Here is a 20,817-nt window from a genome sequence, read left to right as displayed (position 1 = left end):
AGTAGAAATTTGGGATTATAATTATAATTATAATTATATATATATATATATATATTTGGAGAAAGATAATTATATTGTATTTTTTCTCTTTTCTTTTTCTTTTTTTTTTTTTGGATAAGAACCCTTCTATTCTTAGTACCACACATATTCTCAACTTTCTAACCTCTACAAACACTACCAAAATTATTAATATTTATCAAGATATTTACAAACTACGACCATAAATGAACAAAAAATTTTGAAATTGTGAGTGAGTGTGTGAGCGGGGGATTGAAATTAGGTGCAATAACAATGCAATACCTTTCTAATGGTTGTGATCAAAAGTTAATAACATTACTTTTAATATCAACCATTGCTTTTTGATCAAAGAGGTCAAAAAAATTAAAAAGTTGAAACTTTTGTTGAAACATTTTGTGAGTAATTTAGGGGATACTGCACAGTGCATAGAATCCTAATTATATGCTTTAAGGGGGAAAATGTAAGAAATTTATTATAATTATATTATATTAAAGTTGAAACACAATTGAAATTCAAAGACTCAAATTAGTTTCTAAAAATTATATCATAATTGTTGTCTAATTTTGCACATATGATAAATTTATTTTCTTAATTTTGGTGCCAAATAATTCATTCATAATACTTATCACTACTATTGAATATTTTCATGCGTAAACACATGTTGCAAACTTACAATCTAGTTTCTATAATTTTCTGATTCTTGATGGTGCATTTTAATATTTCTTCTTTCTCTGTTGTGTTGCTCTCCTCTTCCCAATGTCCAATATTCTTGCATGATTATTATAAGTTTAAGGACACAAATTTTTTCATAATTGTTAATGTGACTTGTCGTGATTTATGCATTATAAAACTTATTTTTCAATAATGAAATAATGTGAAAATGATGCTATCCTGATCATAATTTACCAATTAAGAGAATTATGAAAAATGTAAAATTATGTCCTCTCCCTCCTTAACTTATATTTTTTTAGGGGTTCTAATTAGTTTAACTAGAAAAATTTCTTATCACTGAATAAATGATTTTGGGTACAAATCTCGTTTATACCAAAAATTAATTTGTATTTTAGTTTGATGAGAAAGAGCAATCATCATAGATTGAACATCATAAGTTGAAATTTTATCGTATATACACCAAAAAAAAAAAGACTCATATTCTTTCTAACCCCAAAAAGGACGTGACGTAAACTTGGAATATCTTATAGGTATGGAGTAGAATAGTTTGGTTAAAGGCTGGGTCACTACTTCCTTGGTTCCTTATATATACAAAGAACAAACCACATTCTTTCTTATTTTACCAATTGACCATTGCTTTGTCAAATTTCCTTTTAATTATATTAAACTAGTGTGCAACCTCGTGCATATGCACAGATATAATTAAAAACAATCACAACTATACAGTTTAGGGATGGCAATTTTTGCCCGACCTGCAGGTACCCGGCCCAACCCGACCCTAATGGGCCGGATTTTACCCGATCCGATTAGGAATAGGGTCAGNTTTGGAGAAAGATAATTATATTGTATTTATTGTATTAAAGTTGAAACACGATAAAAATTCAATTATAATAACTAGATAATGTTCTGGGACTATTTTACAATTTCATTTGAAATCATTTTTATGTATATTAAGATTTATATATAATATTTTTCTTAAAAAATCATATCTATATATAATACATATTTTATTGTATAATATCTATGTTTGCCCATAATATTATTGAATAAATTAAAACTTGATTTTCTTAATTTATATTTTATTTTAAAAAATTTGTATAACACTATAACATATTATAATATTTACTATTAAAATAAATTTTATTTTTTAAACTTTTTTTTTAGAGTCTCAACCGTCCGCTCTTGCAGGAATTAAACCACAGATCTCTTATTCAACCATTAGAAATTTTACCAATTGAGTTAATTGGAACCCGCTTTAAACTAATTAAAGGATTTTGAAATCTATAAATAAGAATTTAAAGCATAAAATATTTTCATATCCTAAAATTACATAAATTTAACCAACCTCTCAAACACTTCATCAACCACTCTATTCTTTTCTCTTTTCTTTTTCTTTTTTTTTTTTTGGATAAGAACCCTTCTATTCTTAGTACCACACATATTCTCAACTTTCTAACCTCTACAAACACTACCAAAATTATTAATATTTATCAAGATATTTACAAACTACGACCATAAATGAACAAAAAATTTTGAAATTGTGAGTGAGTGTGTGAGCGGGGGATTGAAATTAGGTGCAATAACAATGCAATACCTTTCTAATGGTTGTGATCAAAAGTTAATAACATTACTTTTAATATCAACCATTGCTTTTTGATCAAAGAGGTCAAAAAAATTAAAAAGTTGAAACTTTTGTTGAAACATTTTGTGAGTAATTTAGGGGATACTGCACAGTGCATAGAATCCTAATTATATGCTTTAAGGGGGAAAATGTAAGAAATTTATTATAATTATATTATATTCATGAACTAAACATGGTAGCAGCAAAATGGAAATGATTTATTGTCCAGGATTCTCACAATCTCTTGTCACTGTCTTGCAATGAATGTGTCACAACTAACATGTTAGACTAAAAGTCGTTTACATGTAATAGTGCTATGTTCACATTTATCACACCTACAATAGACATAACTTTTTAAATATTTGTGACCATTACTACTGTTGCTACTAGTTTAGGACTTTTTTTGGGGGCATTTTCTCAAAAATTATGCTAAGAGAGTTTTATAGAAGTGACAAAAAAATTTAGCACCATAAAAAAATTCATAACTTTTGTCACAATTCTCCTATATAGCTAATTGTGAGTGGTGAAAAAAAATGGTTGGTTCATATGAAATTGACAAAAAGCCAGTTATAGTCTATCTTGTGAAAAAGTTGTGATAAAAGTTATAACTAAGTTTGTGTTAATAGTACCATAATTTTAAAAATCTAACCGAACAGGCCAATTCAACGAAAATTGAGCACCAATTCAATATAATAAAACCCCCCAAACCAATCAAACACATGTAAAAACTGATCTAGAATCAATTAAAACCAGCAATTTGATGTTTTTATGATTTTTTTATTGTACTATTTTTGAACCAAAAAAATTAACTTATATCGTTAATAATGGGTTGTTTGATAGTGTAATTAGAATAATAGTTTTCAATCTTTAAACAATATTATACATATTTTTATATACTTTTTCACTCATGCATATTTTTTAAAAATATAAATAATATTACTAAAATAACATTACCTAACTCCCCTTAAATGTCCTAGATGCATGTATCTCTTAAAAAGCATGACCGTGCTTATTTAAACAATTCAAAGAAGTGGAATTCTTTATTAGCCAAAAAAAAAAAGTTTTAATTTTGGTATGAATAACAATTTTCAATATTTAAATAATATTATATATATTTTCATATACTTTCTTACCTATACATATTTTTTAAAAATACAAATAATATTACTAAAACAACGTTATTAAATTCTCCTTAAATGTCCTAGATGCATGTATCTCTTAAAAAGTATGACCGCACTTATTTGAACAATTCATAGAGTTGGAATTCTTTATTAGCAAAAAAAAAAAACTTTGTTTTGGTATTTTGGGTCTCGTGAAGGAGCGCGGGAAGCTCGGGCCTACATATACGATCACCCACATGGACTCGTCCACGTGGCATATTCCTATGCTTTGGATCTGACACGTCAGAGAGGTGACGTGGAAGGTGACGTGTTTGAACGGGGATATGGTCCTGTGGTTGGTACTTGTACCTGGGAAGTTGTAAGAGATATTACAGAACGGCAAAAATCAGAACCTACGGAAGCTTCTTTCCCACGCTCGCATGTCAGGCGCGTGAAACACACGACACACAACCATTGGTTGCGTGAGTATTACTCTAATGGAAAAAGAAAAAAAAAAAAAGAGAATGTTAATATTTTTAAATCATGATATTTTTTAGCTGGGAGATTCTGATCCCTTCTATAAATAGTAGTTGGGTCAATTAAATAAACATCCTTGTTTGTTTCTTTGTCTTTAACAGTATGCTTATGTAAGTAACTAACTTTCTAATTAAAGAACCTTGTTTTTATTTTATTTTATTAATATTCCCATTACTTTATTATGTGCGGAAAAAAGAAAAGGAGCAAAATACGTCATCTATCAACTTCATAAAAATTCTAGTTTGATTTTTCTTCTAAAAATATCTTTGCACCAAGTCCTAGAAAAACAGACTTAGTAATATTCTATATGTAAAAAAATGGGCGCAGTTTTTGTCCACTGCATTCGACTTGTTACGATCATGGTACAGGATATTGATAGAAACCGTATCTTAAAAAAATAAGCCAATATCTTGTAGCCAAATTAGAACCTTCTCGTGCATAAAGTGTCTGGGGTTTAAGGAGAAAGTGTTTAAACTATATAATTATAAGCATGTTGTAATATTTTTATAAATAAAAAAAAATTTCACAATATTTTTACAATAAATTATAGTGGTTTTATATTTAAATTAAACTTACTAAGATTACTTTTTTACCCAATCATAATAACATACTAACCGCCTTAAGATTTAGTTGTAAAATATTGTATACGTAACATTTCTCTTTTCATTAGAATTCGATTAACATCACGATTTAGTTGTTAGTAACAATTTGTCACATTTCTCTTTTCATTAGGATTCAATTAACATCACTTTTTAGTTGTTACTAACAATTTGTCACACAATCGGGCGTGGAATTTTTGTGTATATAGACTTTCTCAAGTCTTTATGATGGTCCTAGTTGGTATTTGATTTCCAAGGGCCAAAATTCCATGTCTCACCTTTGTCGTTGGAGTAGTTAAAGAGTCTACTTCATCAACATTATTTGCTTGTTTAAGGCAATACAGCAAATTACGCAGTCTCAGTTATTTTATGGTTACATCTAGAAAGGGAATATGATGTGGTTATAAACTTTGTTTTTTCAAGAAAGGTAGTTAAAGCGACAACTAATCCTAGGTTATAAAAATTGACAGATTTAAGATAATTATGTTTAATTATTTGTCGCTATAAGTTAAGCTAAAATGAATCATATCAATTTTGCATGCGTTTAGTTATTGTATTATGACAAAGATGTGGAATATTTTGCATCAAATGTCCTAATCATGGTTTTTTTCCCTTCTCCTTAACAAAAAAGCTGTTAACAGGATCATATTTATTTGCTGATTTGTTTTATCCTAGATCTTGCTCTTAACTTTTTTTTTTTTTTCTTCTTCTTCCCCACAAGGCCAAGGCTTTGATGGTGAATTTACCATAACTTGAATATTCAATGAATTCAGCCACTTGACAATACAATCTACTGTCCAAATCATGCTTTGCTTGCAAAATTGTGCAGCCATTTGAAGCTTGAAGCAATGAGAGATAGGGATAGAGGATGTAATTTGGATTGGTGTGGGAACAAATCCAGAGAGGATGAAGGCTACTTCCATTATCAATTTATCACCTACTGGGCCCTCTCAACCCTCCCCAACCCCTCTCCCTTTTTCCAATTCTCCTCTATAGTGTTTAAACCTCTCTCTCTCTCTCTCTCTCTCTCTCTCTCTCCACCCTTAGTTGCATACATTAAGCATGACATTATTCTATGGTGAAAGGCAAATGGGACCTATCTTTCTATCTCATTTTCTTCCATCTCCTTCTCTGTGGTCTTTATCAACATAAAGCGAACCTGTTGCCTGTTGTAATTTGTCTTTCCTTTTGCTCACTAAAGTGCTTTTCATCTTTGTATTTGGATTGACTAAGAGGCTCAAAGTACAGTATATTTATTGGGGTACTCCATAGATATTTTTATATAATCACATAGTCCCTCTTGATCAACTAAAATAAGAAAGTCTATGGAAAAAATTATACTTTTTTCCTTTTGAAAGGAATGAATAAAATTTTAGAGAGGCCAAACCAAAAATATATATTTTTAAATTATTTTTCTTAAAAAAGAAGAAGAGGATATTTCAAGATTTTAGGGGTTCCATTGGCCAAGGCCATAACATGCCTTCATCCCTGCTTTTTCAATATATATAAAAATATTGAAAGTATGTTATCATAAGACCAACCTAGCAAATTTCCTTACCAATCACAACTTGGAATATTAATAAGACATATTTAAGAACTGCATGTTTAATTGATTGTATGTATTGTGAGTTGTGACAATGTGGTAATTCAAATTCCATGATGAAGGTCATGAAGCTTCCTTATTGGACTAACAAGAAGGGTAGTGATAGGTAGGACATATGTGGGTCAGATTAGTTAGGTTAAGGGAAAAAATTTTAATTGATTCGTCATTGGCGGGTTGGAAAAATTCTAAACAGTTACCGATTCACCAATCTTTAAATTGAAAGATTAGTTAAAAATTTTAGTAGTTTCGACTTGGTAAATTGAGCTAGTTAGTTTTAATATTGAATTGCATACTAAACTTTAAAATTTATAGTATCATTTACAGCTAAACTAGTTCAAGAAAACAAAAGCCCTACTCGGTTTTATAATTATAAAATTGATTCAAGGCTCCTCTTTTCTTATCTATAATGGATAAATGACTTAAAAAAATAATAGAGGGGACAGAGATATGGGTGAGGGAGCAATGAAATATAGCATCAGATCCGATGGAATGGGAATCCTAGTTCTTGCAGGCCCTCTCTATTATATAATGGGGTTGAGAGAGATAGAGCACTTATAGTTGGGGTATTTTGGTGACTCTGTTCTGTCTCTGGCTTCCAATCCACTTACAGCTATTATTTCTAATCATATTCAGACCAATACTATGGGTTTCCTTCCCTCCTTTAATGCCCCAACGCGTCCCTCTGTTCCCCCTGTTTATTGGTTCCCCCTGTTTATTGAGAGTGATTGTTTACTGTTTTGCTATGATTTTCATGGGAGGATCTCATGCCACTAATGTAGCACTTATGTCCTATAATGCTGAATAATTACCCTGAATATATAGTAAAGTCCAACCAAAGATTCTGTATCATTTTACTCTCAAATGGGATTGTAAATTAGCTTTAGATTAGGACACAACCTTTTAATTTCTTTGTATGGGTTTAAAAAAAAAAAAAAAAAAAAAAACCCGAAGCAGGTCCAGGTCGGGTCCGGGTTTTATAAAAAAAAAAATCTGGACTCGACCCAAGACCCGACCCGAAACCCGCCCCATTTAAAAACCCAGTACCCTAAATTACAAAAATACCCTCAATATATATAAACCTAAATCTAACCCTAATCAGGTAATCCCTCATTTCTATTTTCTTCAGCCTCCCTCACCTCCCTGCTCCCTCCCTCAGTCCGATCCTCTTTACTCGCCTCCCTCGCCTCAGTTCGATCCTCACTCGCCTCCGTCGCCTCAGTCCGATCCTCACTCGCCTCCGTCGCCTCAGTCCGATCCTCCCTCGCCTTAGTCCGACCCTCACTCATTTCAACTCCCTCGCCTCCCTCCCTCAGTCCGATCCTCACAACTGATATTTGTGAATGTTTCTTATGTTTTGTTTTCTTTCCTTTCCCTTTTTTTTTTTTTTCAATTTCTATTTATAGAAATAAATTTTGGGGTATTGCAGGTTTGGAAATGTTACATTCAAAATGTGGGAAATCATTATTCGGTAGATTTTTTTTTGTTACCATTATGGTGATATTGATTGATTCTTTTATCCATTTATGGACCCAATTGTATTTTTATGATTTAAATAATGCTTCTAATTTTGCAATCTCACAAACCCATTCTTTTGGTGAAGTTGTTGATGCAGTTTCCTTTCTTAAAAAAAGAAAAAGAAAAAGAGATTTATGGTAAATGGTATATCCTTTATTTTGTACCTTTTTATGTAAGGAAGTATTGAATATTTTTGGAAATAATGGTTTGTGAACCTTCCTTTGATTTTTTTATGGCACCAATGAATTGAGTTATGGGGATTTTTATCTTTCTCCTTTTTCTCTGTTGATGTTGATAAAATTTTCTTTTTTGGGCTGAGATTCTTTTCTTCTTGTATGATGCTTGTTAGGGTCATAGAAATTTGATGCTTTGAAGAATGCATTCCTTGGATCAATTTGTGATTACTGGCTTTATATTATAGTTTCATTTCATTTTGTACTTATTTTCGTTTTGCCTGAGTTTTACTGCACTAAAGCTCTTGTTTTTGTTGAAATGTCTATGATATTTATTATATATTCTTTTTCAGTTTGGTTGCTATGAAAATGAAAGTGTATTCGGAAAATAATTGAGACTTCTCTGTGATGGTTTTAGTTTGTTGATATTACTTTTGGTTGCTGGTAAAGCAAAGGAACCGAAAAATATTTGTGTTGCTGGTAAAGCAAATAAAATTTGGGCTTCAAATTTTTTTTTTGGTTGGGCCAGGAATTGGGCCCAATCCCTTAACGAGGCCCGCAGGGCCCGGCTGGGGCAAGTCCGGGCCCCAGAAAAAAACCCGGTACCCTTAACGGGCCGAGTCCGGGCCACGGGTCTTGCCCCGCGGGTCGGGTCCGGGTATAGAAAAACCCAGCCCGAACCCGACCCGTTGCCATTCCTAATACAGTTCAAATTATGCATGGTATTAGTTTACACTTTTTTAAAACCATACATTTCTAAAATATGAAATAGTTTTTTATTATATATATATATGATTTAGAATTTAATTAGTTTTAGATTCTTTTATTTTTGCACCCAATAATTTACTTGTCACAAAAATTAAAAACATAGATGGACACGTGACGAAAAATTAGACTCTAATTGAAAACTAATTTAGAATCTAATTGGATTTAGACTCTTCGATTTTTACACTAAATAATTCACTTGTCACAAAACTAAAAGTTAAATGGGATACTTGGTACAAAATTAAGAATCTAATTAAAATTGTACGGGCAATATTTGGTTCCTCAGCCCAAAGGGTTAAAGGAATTAGGCCCAAATAGCCCAATACAATGAATTTATAGAGAATGAGTTTAAAAACTAGGCCATAATGAATTATGCAGCAACTATAGTTGGCCCAAATGATAAGAAAGCAAAGATAAAATAGTTTAATTAAAAGAACATCGTCCTTAGCACAATCCGAGGAAATCAGTTCTTATATATATCCTTTGAATATGATTACAAACACTGTTCTTGTTGCTACAATCTTTTTTTTCCCTTTCCTCAAGGTATTCTTTCTCTTTTATATTCTCTTCTTATTTCATCTCCACCCTCCACGTGTAGACCAGATTACTAGTGTTAATCCTTATCCCATCAGCACCTTCCTGAAGTCTTTGGGAGTAGCTATAATATTGAAAATTATTGTTCAGGTATCACTTCCTCATTAATGCAGCCAAAGAGTTAGCTACAGAGCATTCAATGCGAGTGTAGCAACTTTCTCTTAGATATTTCATAGTTCCCCTTTATCCTGTACCTGCTTGATGTGTATCATTATCAATAAAATCTCCTAGAACATTGCCCTGGATGGCAAACCATACATTCGGATCTCTGCTTTACTCAGCCAAGGAAGTAATACTCCTTGGACCACCTTCTTAGACTCTTCTGACCAAACCCCATCTCTTCATTCGCTAATGCAAACTTCCATGATAGCATTTAACTGTCCTCGGACAACTAGGCGTACTCGGACCGGGCCCCTAGCCCAATATATACTATTGGGGCCTATCATCTCTATAAAAATCTAATTGGATTTTCTCTGAACTTTATCTATTTATATATATATATATATAGCTATTTTTATTAAAAGCAATGCTATGTCTACAACATTTTTACAATAATTTTACAACAAATCCTAAGTGGCAGGTTGTTATTGGTTATTATTGTTGGGGTAAAAAAGTAATCTTAGTATTAGTTTCAAATTTGAACCAATAATAACTAACCACTTATAATTTGTTGTAAAAATGTTGTAAAATTGTTGTAGGCGTAGCATCTCTCTTTTATTAATGGAAAAACTAGTTGCACACATTGCCAATTATAAATATGAATAAAAACATGACTTTAAGTAACAATTTTAGTTATAATGTGCATTGTGTGCAACAAATAATACCCTTTTATTAATGTGTTGAGTATATCTATGAATGCTAACAAGTTTTACCCGTTTAGTATCAATGTATCATTTAAATATAATAATAATAAAAAAATCCGATTCCACAAGCCATTGGATTAATCAGTTCAGACCCTGCTTGGAACAAATTCTTTTTGTTCTGCTTTTCTGTGTGTGTTTGTGTGTGTGGGCATGAGTTTGGACTTTGGACTGTCTTGTTAGCAGCCGAACTACAATCCGTTTGGCAAGAGTTTTTGGGTTGGACTCCTCACTAAGAACTCAGGCCCAAAAATCATATGCTTTCTCCCCTTAACACGCGGCAGCACCACCAAAAAAAGCCCCTACATAGATTTTCTTCTTGTAAACATTTTTGGGTTGGATCAATCTACTTTGGACGGTGCAGGTAGGCAGAAGATGATTGGTGGGTTTGGCCCAAATTGGTTTGGCGAATTTCTTAGATGCAAGCCCATTGCCTTTGACACGCTTGTACAATGGGCAAGCCTGGGCCCTTGTTTGTACAGACTTTGGGCCTGGGTAACGTAAACACTCCAGCTTCCCATTTTATTGGACTGATCATTGGACTGGGCCTGACTAGCCCAGTTGACAACGCTAATGAGGACTACTATCCAAGCTTTGGGCTCAAGTGGTAATCTCGTGGGATTGGTCTGGGCTCCATTCTTGTTTTCTATGAAGAAAACAAGGGCCCAGTTTGTAACACACTCTCTCTCTCTCTCTCACACATATTTTTCAGGTAGCCAGTCTTCATTGAAAGGAAAAACTAAAGTTACAACTGTATGATAATACAGGTTAAAGGTCTGCGTGGAGCAGGTCAAAAAAATATCCTAAGGTAGCTTAGACTTAGAAATTAACATAATAATTATCAGCAGCAATGTTTGACTTCCCAGTTGTTAAAATCCTTTCAATAATGAGTTGTAATCTTCAACAAGACTTCTCATAATCAAACTTTGCATTGTTCATTCATCATAAATATCAAAAGAGATAGAGTTGAATTTAATTAATAAATTTCTATGCCAATTAAAAAAAAAAAAAAGTCAAGAGGAAAAAGAAAATTGAGTTTACAATTAAGTTGACATGTCATATCAAGTTAAGCCAGCTCTACCATAAGATTGACCTAATCAAACATCACTGTACACAAGATTTGGATCTAATTGTGTGTTACATGAGATCTTTTTTTCTCCTTTGCATGCCATATATTTAGTAAATTATGATAATATCATAATTATATATCCTTGCTAAAAAAAGAAGTAATTTCACAACCAATACATTTATAAATGGTGGATATGGTTGGGGAGCTGTGCACTACCATCCTTTTTTAAGCATTGTCGCCTTTCCTAAAGGATTTACCCAACACTTATAGATTGAATATTCTGTCTTTGAAAACTTAAATGAGTTATAGTTGAGATCTATGCTTAATAGTTAATACCCCTTATTATCATTATAATGCATGCATTATCTGCACACCTTTTCAAGATTATAAAAAAAAAAAAAAAAAAATTATAGGAGCTTATGCAGGTGTCCCCTACTACTACTATATTTATAATATGAATAGGGCCCCATTCGGCAAATTTACCATCTTATTACACTCACACATGTTTGGTGCAAATAGTGGATTGTTGGGTCCATATATGATCCACCACTCAAGTACACTATTCACACAAGTCGTAGTGTTTAAATTGGAGTTTCATGAGTGGTCAAAATTGGGGGTATCACAACAACAACCGTGTTTTTTAATCCAACTTATAATCAAGTATATATGGACCAACTTTGGAGTATACGCTCAAAATTGGAGAAAAAAAAAAGGGTGCCCCAAGTTGTGAAAATAGAGGTGCCCCAAAAGAATAAGTTTATCTTATATATTCTTATCCCCCACTAATCAATAGTAGACATGGCAAAACGGGTCAGAATTTTCTGACCCGACCCGACCCGAAAAATACCCGACCCGAACCTGATTTTTTTGACCCGAAGCAAAAACGGGTTGACCCGTGACCCGACCCGTGTTTTTTGCGGGTCAACCCGACCCGACCCGCGACCCGACCCAAACCCGAACCATTTTTTTAAAACTTTTTTTTTGGGTAAAAAAAATAGTAAAACTAAGACAATATTGGTTTAATTGTTTATTGTGAACTTTAAGGAAACAATTGATACATTTACATAACTATATGCAAATTAATTGAAAGATTAATGGTTGAACATTCTGTAATGAGTGAATATTTTTAGATATCAAATAGTAAAGTACATGCCAAGATAATCTGGTTACAGTAGAGTTAAAAACATAGATTTAAAATTGTAGACATGTAAGAAATATTCACAAGTGTGAAAATAGTGAAGCTAAAGTATCAAATTAGCATAAATTATGAATACTTAGACCTATTTTTTAATAATTTATGTCCAAAATAAACAGTTTTTCAAAATAAATTATGATATATTCTAGAGTGTGTGTTGCTTAACAATAATATGATATTCATAAAAGAGACCATGTATGAATAAGTAAGCAATCAAATTTTAAAGTATATCTCAAATTGAAATAGAGTGTCAACCACAACTGATAATAGATTATAAAATTAATTTTCAAGATTGTAAATTTCTTATATATTTTTATTCTTTATCAAATGAGTTATCCAATAAGTCATTTGTAATTTTGTTTTATATTTGGAATGTTGATATTGTGCAGAAATAAAACTTGTGTATTTGTTTTACTTATCTTTGTGTTATTTTGTTTTAGATAGTAATGTTAGGATTTGTATAATTTTAAAATTGTTGAATAAGTATTAATAAGTTTAATTGAGTTCATTCTTGATATAAGTGGTGAATTCAAAATAATGCATTTTACATTAAGTAATTTATTGCATAACTTTCCAAATGACATATACATGTTGTTTTCTATATAAAAATTAAATAATAAAAAAATTCATGTGAAAAATACGGGTCAACCCGACCCGACCCGCAACCCGATTGACCCGAACCCGATTTTTGACCCGCTAAAAGTGACCCGTTTGACCCGTAACCCGATTGACCCGACCCGAACCCGACCTGACCCGCCCGTTTTGCCATGTCTAATCAATAGTGAAGAAAAGGTATGAGAAAAGTTAATTGGGTTATTAATAATTATTCAAATGCAGTTAAAGGGAACAGGTAAGCATGGTGGTCTAAAAGCCTGCATATCTACAAAAAGATGAGCAAGAAAAAAGGGCATGTTGTGCCTTGTCATCTACTTGTTCCTTGCCTCTAACTCCAACTATCACATTCCATTTATATTATAATTAATTAATTACCTTTTTCTTCTAATAGTTTATACCCAAAGTGATTCCTTATTAAAATATTATCACAACATATAAAAAATGAAATCATATTGTTAATTAAATATAAACAATAAGAAAGGAATATTTGATACTACCTTTCCAACCTCCTTATTTTTTTTTCCCCTATAATATATTAAGAAATGGGAAAACCTTCAAATGTCAGCATCTACTTTCAAAGGTTGGAGAAAAAGTTCATGCTCTCAGCATTCCTTTTAGGACAATCCTTTTCTTTTTAAGGGTTTAGGTAAACCACGATGGACCTACATTAATTTATTTTTTTGAGAGAGAGGGATTAGTTAGAATTGTTGGAAGGATATAATTGGACAGAAGCTGTAGACTTAATTTGATTTTCTCCTTTTTAGAACTTTACAAAAGCTAAAAGACTAGCCAGTAGGTTAAAAGCTTGCTTAACTAATACATTTGTACGTTCATTATTTTTTGCCTTTTGATTTGTCTTATGTTGAGTTTATATTCTCTCTCTCTCTCTCTCTCTCTCTCTCTCTCTCTAATAATCTAGATATTGATAGTCCATGTAACCTTTTCCTCTCAGATTTTATTTGTTCTTGCTATGTCTTTTCCTGGGTAATATTAGCTACATAACATTTTTTACAGCAGTTATGACTAGTTGAAATTATAATAACATCACTAATTTATAAATTCATCATTAACACCACTCATCATGTCTTTAGACTTTGGCATTTTTTTTTAGTTCCGAAAAATTATATATATTTATATATATGCACCTCAAAGTTCTTTCTAAAAAGTAAAAACCATTGAATAATTAAGATTAACTTCATTCTTTTTTATTTTTACATACATATGAAATGGAATTGGGAGTAAAAGTAATGTTAACTGGAATAAGAGATGACACATCAACGAACTAGTTGAATTAGAATAATACTTCTTGTTATTTTCAACGAATATGTTTAGATTCCCTTCCTTAATTACGTCATATAAAAATAAAAAAGAAAAAATAAATAAAAAAGAAAAAAGAAAAGAGGTGTACTGTGTGATAGAAACATGAAATCGAATCTCAAATTACCGAAAGATGAGGATTAATATTTGAAATTGAATATATCCAACGTATTGATTCAAGTGTCCTCTAAAAGCCAAGACAAATTGTCTTTTTTAACAAGATGTGATTGCTTAAATTTATAATCCTTTTGAAGATTAGATGTCCTCATTTTTGTCATTTATCATCCTCGAATGATGCCAATCCAGAAAGATGCAATCAATCATTCAAGTTATAGTGAAAATCTGAATTGTCTTTTTCAAGAAGATGTGATTGCTTAAATTTATAATCCTTTGAAGAGCATCATTTATCATCCTCGAATGGTGTCAATCCAGAAAATGAAACCATTTAAGCATATTATAGTAATAATTAAGGAATTAACCATAGAGAAAGCATTTCATGAAAGATTAAAGGCTGATCATTGATTAAAAGTAACAGAACTACCACACACATTAATTTAATTACTGTCATCTACTACTTAAAACATTTCTGATTGGAGATTGCTAGCTATACTACCATTTTTTGCGAGTAAAATTAGGCATGCATGTGAAAGTAGCTTTATGCACGCTCACAAATGAGAGTACACTATGTATTGATTATGCCATCAACCAAAACAACTTTTTGACAATGATGTTAACCCTAGCAATAACCTGATGAGTCACATTAATATGACACACCTACTAGCTAGATTCAAATCAAAAGGGGACAGAACAAATAAGCCAAAAGTTAGAATTACAGGTCTCAGTCACACAATAAAATAATACATATTTGTTTGTTTTAATTATTTTCTGGGAAAGAAAGTAAATGGTTCATATATATTATATATTTCATATATTGTTCTTGATCTCTTTGTTTGAAAAAAAAGGCATATATATGCAAAAGCATGGAAATTTCGTGGGAAAGGCATGCATTGGCCATTGGAGAAACCTTTTTTAACGGTTATGTTGGGAGGTTCTTGGAAAAAAAGTGGGTGAAGGGTCGAATCAATGGGGTCCGACTCTGAGTCGCATGTAACATTACCATTTTATGCCCACTTGATTGAGCCGCCGACACGCATGGTCTAACCCTTTCTAGAAGTATTACATGCTACCCAACCACCTTTTAACTATCTCTTCTTTTTTTCTTTTAAAAATCTTTACTACAGATTCCCTACACACTTATTTTGAAATTGTGTTTTTATACATGGTAAAAGAAATCGTGTTTTTTATACGCGGTTTCAACTCACATGACATTGTAAGTACGATAAAAGCACTTGCATTGGTAATCATACAATAGAAAAAATATCATATTTTAGCCAACAAAATCCAAAATCTCACCTACATTTCATAACGTAAAGTTGTGTAAATGTACATAGTCCTAAAGTAATTGTATAAATTTATATTGATATTATTATTTTTTTTTTTCTTTACCTATTCTGAGTATGAAGGAAGATGGTGGATGACGGTTATTATATGTGAAAAAAGAAAAATAATTTTAAAAAATAATACTTTAAAATGTATTCTAAATTAGATAATCTAGTGTATTGTGTTTTGAAAAATAAATATATAAAATAAATACTAAAAATAGATATTTATGTTAAAATAGACTCAAAAAAATGCCCGAGCTGATGCGATGCTGTAATAAGAAGGGTATGATTATTATTATTTTTAAAAAATTTATTGACTTAATAGCATACCGAAAACGCGTTACAGGGAGGAACAAGTGGGCATGTTGGTTGATTTTGGGTTTGCAGTAAAGTCGCGGTGTACCACCATGCACCTAGGATTAAAGTCACACTCTCATCATTATGTTTCTTATTAGCTTTACGGATTTATTGTGCAAAGTTTGAATTGAAACGAGTGTGTGTTGCTTTGCTTAGGTCATATATATATATATATATAAATATTAGATGTGCATGAAGAATATTGGATTCCAAAATGGAACCGACATGTGGGATCAACCAAAAGAAGACTAAGAAAATACTCTTTCTTCTTTCTTTTCCTAAATAAAAAAAAGTTTTATTAGCACAATTTAAACATGGAGGAGCCAAATGGAACCTGATCTCCCTATACTCGCAGCCTCACCTCATCTAGACATTTTGTGTGTATATCAAAAATAAATAAATAAAAATGAAAGATTTATTGAATATCATTAGCAAAATTAATTTTATATGTATTGTATGATTTGTCTTGTCTTTATTGGCAAATGACATTGAATCCTTGCGTCATATTGAGGGAATGGGCAAAAGTTGTGGTTCTATACTCCATATGTTATATGTAGCAACCTTTCTCCATATTTTTTTATTCAATCAAAACATAAAACAAAGATCCTAACTCTCTTCAATCTTCTTCTCTCGAGATTCTTTGGATTTGATAGATGAGTTCAGCCTTCTTCTTTTTTTTTTAATTTTTTTTTTCCGGTATTCATACTTGGGCAAAACCAAAGGAATATTTACTCACTTAAAATGAATAATAAATTTGTGAGTTTTAGTTAGTTTATCTGGTAAAATCTTTAATTGTCAAATAAGAGATCTGAAATTCGAATCACACCTACATCAAAATTCAATTAGTGTCTTCGTCTAATGATAAAGAGAAATCACCGTATATAAAGCAAACCTACGAGTGTAGCACATAGGTTTTATATATATATATATATATACATATATTCTTAATTAGTTATGCAATTTAGGAATATTTGGAAGTTAAAAATTGAAAAAGGTAAGGGCAAACAGTATATATTGGCATGATCGAGCGAAGGCATCAATGAATGAGGCAACAAACGAGAGTGAAACAAGAAAGCAAAGAGTTAAGGTAGAGCATGCTTAAAACACGTTGGCTAGCCTTTCGAATCATATCATGACCTGTCTCCTGGCCTCTTGTGGTTGCTTCATGCCTATCTAAAACCCAGACACAACACAACAAAGCTTATTGTAAAATAATTGTACTTATACCACGGGCTTGCTCCTTATATAAATTATGTTGCTGCCGCTACCTCTTTTTTTTTTTTTTTTTTTTTTCCTTTCCTAAAAGAGAATTTATATAGTTTGGCACCATATGTGTAAGAGAAACAGTTTTTGAAAGTCACTATCATTTAAGCCTTATAAAGGTAATTGTATAGCTGTAGCACATTCTCTTCAATCAAAACACCTATCATGCAAATGAAGACTAATAAAATATAGCCTATTATAAACATGACCAGTTACAAATTTAATCATTATTGACCTAAAAGTGGGAGAACCCCCTATGGAATCAATACACACAAATAGTGTGTGGCATTCGTTATTAGGGTGAGTCTTAGGTCCGGTTCCAGTACACTGGACCCGTTGAGATTGTGACACGTGTTTAAAAATGAACACGTGTCATTATCTCAACAGGTCCAGTGCAACTGGACACTAGACCTAAACCTTACTCTTGTTGTGCGAGTCGCAAATGAGGCCTATGGGCTCAGCCCCACTTGGGCTCACAACTTATTTGTTTGTTGGGCTGAATTTCCTACTATGGGTAGTTCTCCAACTAAGAACTCAATGAGATCACTTTTCTCTTTCTCGGCAACACACTACTTCCTCTTCCTCCCCTCAGATATTTTCTATTTCACTTCTCTATTGCCACTCCTCTCCCCTCTCTTTTTCCAACCCTTGTCTTCTCAAAACTTCTTGTATTTATAGTCCATAGTTTAGTGGAGAGGTCATAATTACTTGCCAATGAGTGCAACCGGCGGTCCAGTATTATCGATCGTAAGTGGGTGGTCAGGTGGGAGTGGGAAACGGTGAGGGTGGCGTTGGAACTTGGTTCCCACCTCTATGATAGTTCTCGGCAGCGGTGCCTCTCCGAGGTACAGCCAGGTAGGTACAGCGCGGGGCATCCCGTGAGTCAAATATCTATCACCGCTTGGGAAGGTGTTGCCGAGAAACGATGAAGAGGCAAGGCTTGGGCTTGCAGTATGCGTGGCCCGGGGGTGGGCCGCCGGGTAGAAGGGGATTGGCCTCATGGGCCATATACCCAGGCCAGGGTCCAAAGCCCAATATAGGACACGGTGCGGGGGTCGTACAATAGCCCCCCCTTGATTCGCTCCCCATTCCCGGGGGTGAATCAAGGATCGCAGGGGGTAGATACCCGTCTGGGGAGTCGAAGGGTCGGTGCTCGGTCGTTGGGCGCATTAATGCATGTCTCAAAAGACGCGATTGGAGTTGACCGATGGCCTGTCCGTTATTACTGTCTGACGGTTCGTGAACCGAGGCGTTACGCGTGTGGCAATTGAAGCGACGGTCCGCGTGTTTTCCCGCCAGTGGATTATTTAATGCTTCTCATTTTACTCCCCATGCTTATAAATAGTCCCTCTAGTCACTGGTTCTCACTTTCGCATTCCTCATTTTACAATATTTTACTCTGCCGAGCATCCCTCCTTCGTGGTTCTCCCCCTGGCCCAGAACACACTTCCTCCTTAGAGCCCACAGTAAGTTCCTTTCCCTCTTCTTACTTTTTCTGTTTAGCCAGTTCAGTCGATTCTTTGATAATCATAGCATTTCTTTTCTCGATTTTCTTTAGAANATACTTCGCCCCCCGCTGTCCCATCAACTCGAGTTCAAAAAAGGCCGCGCACAATCGATCAAACTCAGACGGGCTCGGGCAACGTGCCCCTGCGACCTTCGGCCGGTATTATCATCCGGGAACCGGTGGCGCAAACCGGGATAGACCTGGCGTCTACTTCCCGTGCTCCGGCGGCATGGCGACCCTCCTTCCAACTCGGCGGCGAACCTCTTCCATCGACTGCCAGTGCCCGAGTATGGGACAAAGGTTATGGTGGCCGTGTGGCGCAGAGTCTGGCGTGCGGCATCCTCTTGCCCGAGGACTTGCACGCTTTCACGGAATCGACGGACGAGTCTTTGGGGAGGCGTTTGCAGTGGCACACCATAGCGGTAACTGTTTTACTTCTCTTTACGATTCTCGGCTTCCTATTTGCCCATGCACGTGTACTTTCCATTTTTCCTCACAAAGTGAATATTGTGTGGTCAGGCTGCGCAAATGTCGTACGTTGTGGACGGGAGGTTGAAGGAGCTGGCCGAGGAGGTTGAGCTGGAGAAGGCTCTGAAGGATGTTGCTGAGGCCACGGCGAAGGAGAAGTCGAAAATAGCCGAGGAGGCAGAGAATAAAATTGCCACAGCCGTAAAGGCCCAGGCTCTTGCCAAAAGGAAGTCCGAGGAGCTGGAACTGCAACTGGGCAGCACCGAGCTCAAATTGGCGGAGGCCCAGAGCTTGAATACCATGCTGGAAGGGCAACTGGCCGACTCAAAGGCGGCGCTGGAGGCTTGTGAAAACAAGTGGTATAACGAGGGGTTCGCGGATGCCGAGAATTCAGCGGAGCCGGTCATTCGCCAGGCCCACAGGCTCGGATATGAGGAGGGTTGGTTCGCCGCTCTACAAGCCTTGGGGATTCCCGAGGATTCTACGTTAAGGGATCGCAACAAGATCCCTTTCCCGAGCATCCCCCAAACCGAGAATCCCGCACCCCTTGTTATTGATGAAGAAGAGACCTCCAGCATGAGGGAACTGGTGAATGCCATCGACTCTCATGCAATGCCGACCAACATGGAGGGAACCAGCCACCCCCATGTTGGGGACCAAACCGGGGAGGACATCCAGCCGCCAACTCCTCACGCCGACCAACGCTCTCAAGAGGACGGATCCTCCGCACACGTGGCAGACATCTAAAGTTGAAAACCAGCCCCCTTTTTTTTATTTTTCCTTTTCTTAAGAATTTCGGTGAGTGGAATTGCCTATGTCACCGGGTTGTGGTGACGGGATAATTTGTTTGTTGTCTTTCCTTTATTTGCAGTTGCCGGGTTTTGGCAACAAAATGCTAATTTTAAGTTTTATGCTTTATGAATGCTTTATCGTGTTGCTCTTTCGTATTTACTGAGTAATGAACTCTTGTTGGCTGCCTCTTTATTGTGATGTGTCCGACCATGGCAAGGTTTCCACATGCTCGGTGGTAGTATCGAACCGAGGGTCAGACTTCTGTCCTCGAACCCCTAAGGTTTCCACCCGCTCGGTGATAAGGATCGAACCGAGGGTCGGGTTTCGGTCATTAGAACCAAAAGGCTAAAGTTTCCACCTGCTCGGTAATAGGGATCGAACCGAGGGCCAGGTTTCTGTCAGAACAAAATGGCTAAGGTTTCCACCTGCTCAGTAATAGGGATCGAACCGAGGGCCAGGTTTCTACCCTTAGAACAAAAAGGCTAAGGTTTCCACCTGCTCGGTGGTAGGGGTCGAACCGAGGGCCAGGTTTCTGTCCTTAGAATAAAAAGGGTAAGGTTTCCACCTGAAGTACGGCTCGTGCTTGATCTTGTCCACAATTTTATGCACGGGCTCCTTGAACGTCACGTTCACCTCCCCTACTTGCGCCACTGGCTCTTGAATCCTCAGATTTCCCCGTGCCCTCTGCTGAACACCGCTCTGCCAAGGACGATCCGTCACCTGCGCCTTGCCCTT

Source organism: Quercus suber, unplaced genomic scaffold (genome assembly GCF_002906115.3).
Source record: "Quercus suber isolate HL8 unplaced genomic scaffold, Cork oak 2.0 scaffold_1105, whole genome shotgun sequence".
Lineage (NCBI taxonomy): Eukaryota > Viridiplantae > Streptophyta > Magnoliopsida > Fagales > Fagaceae > Quercus > Quercus suber.
This window is presented reverse-complemented; position numbering follows the sequence as displayed.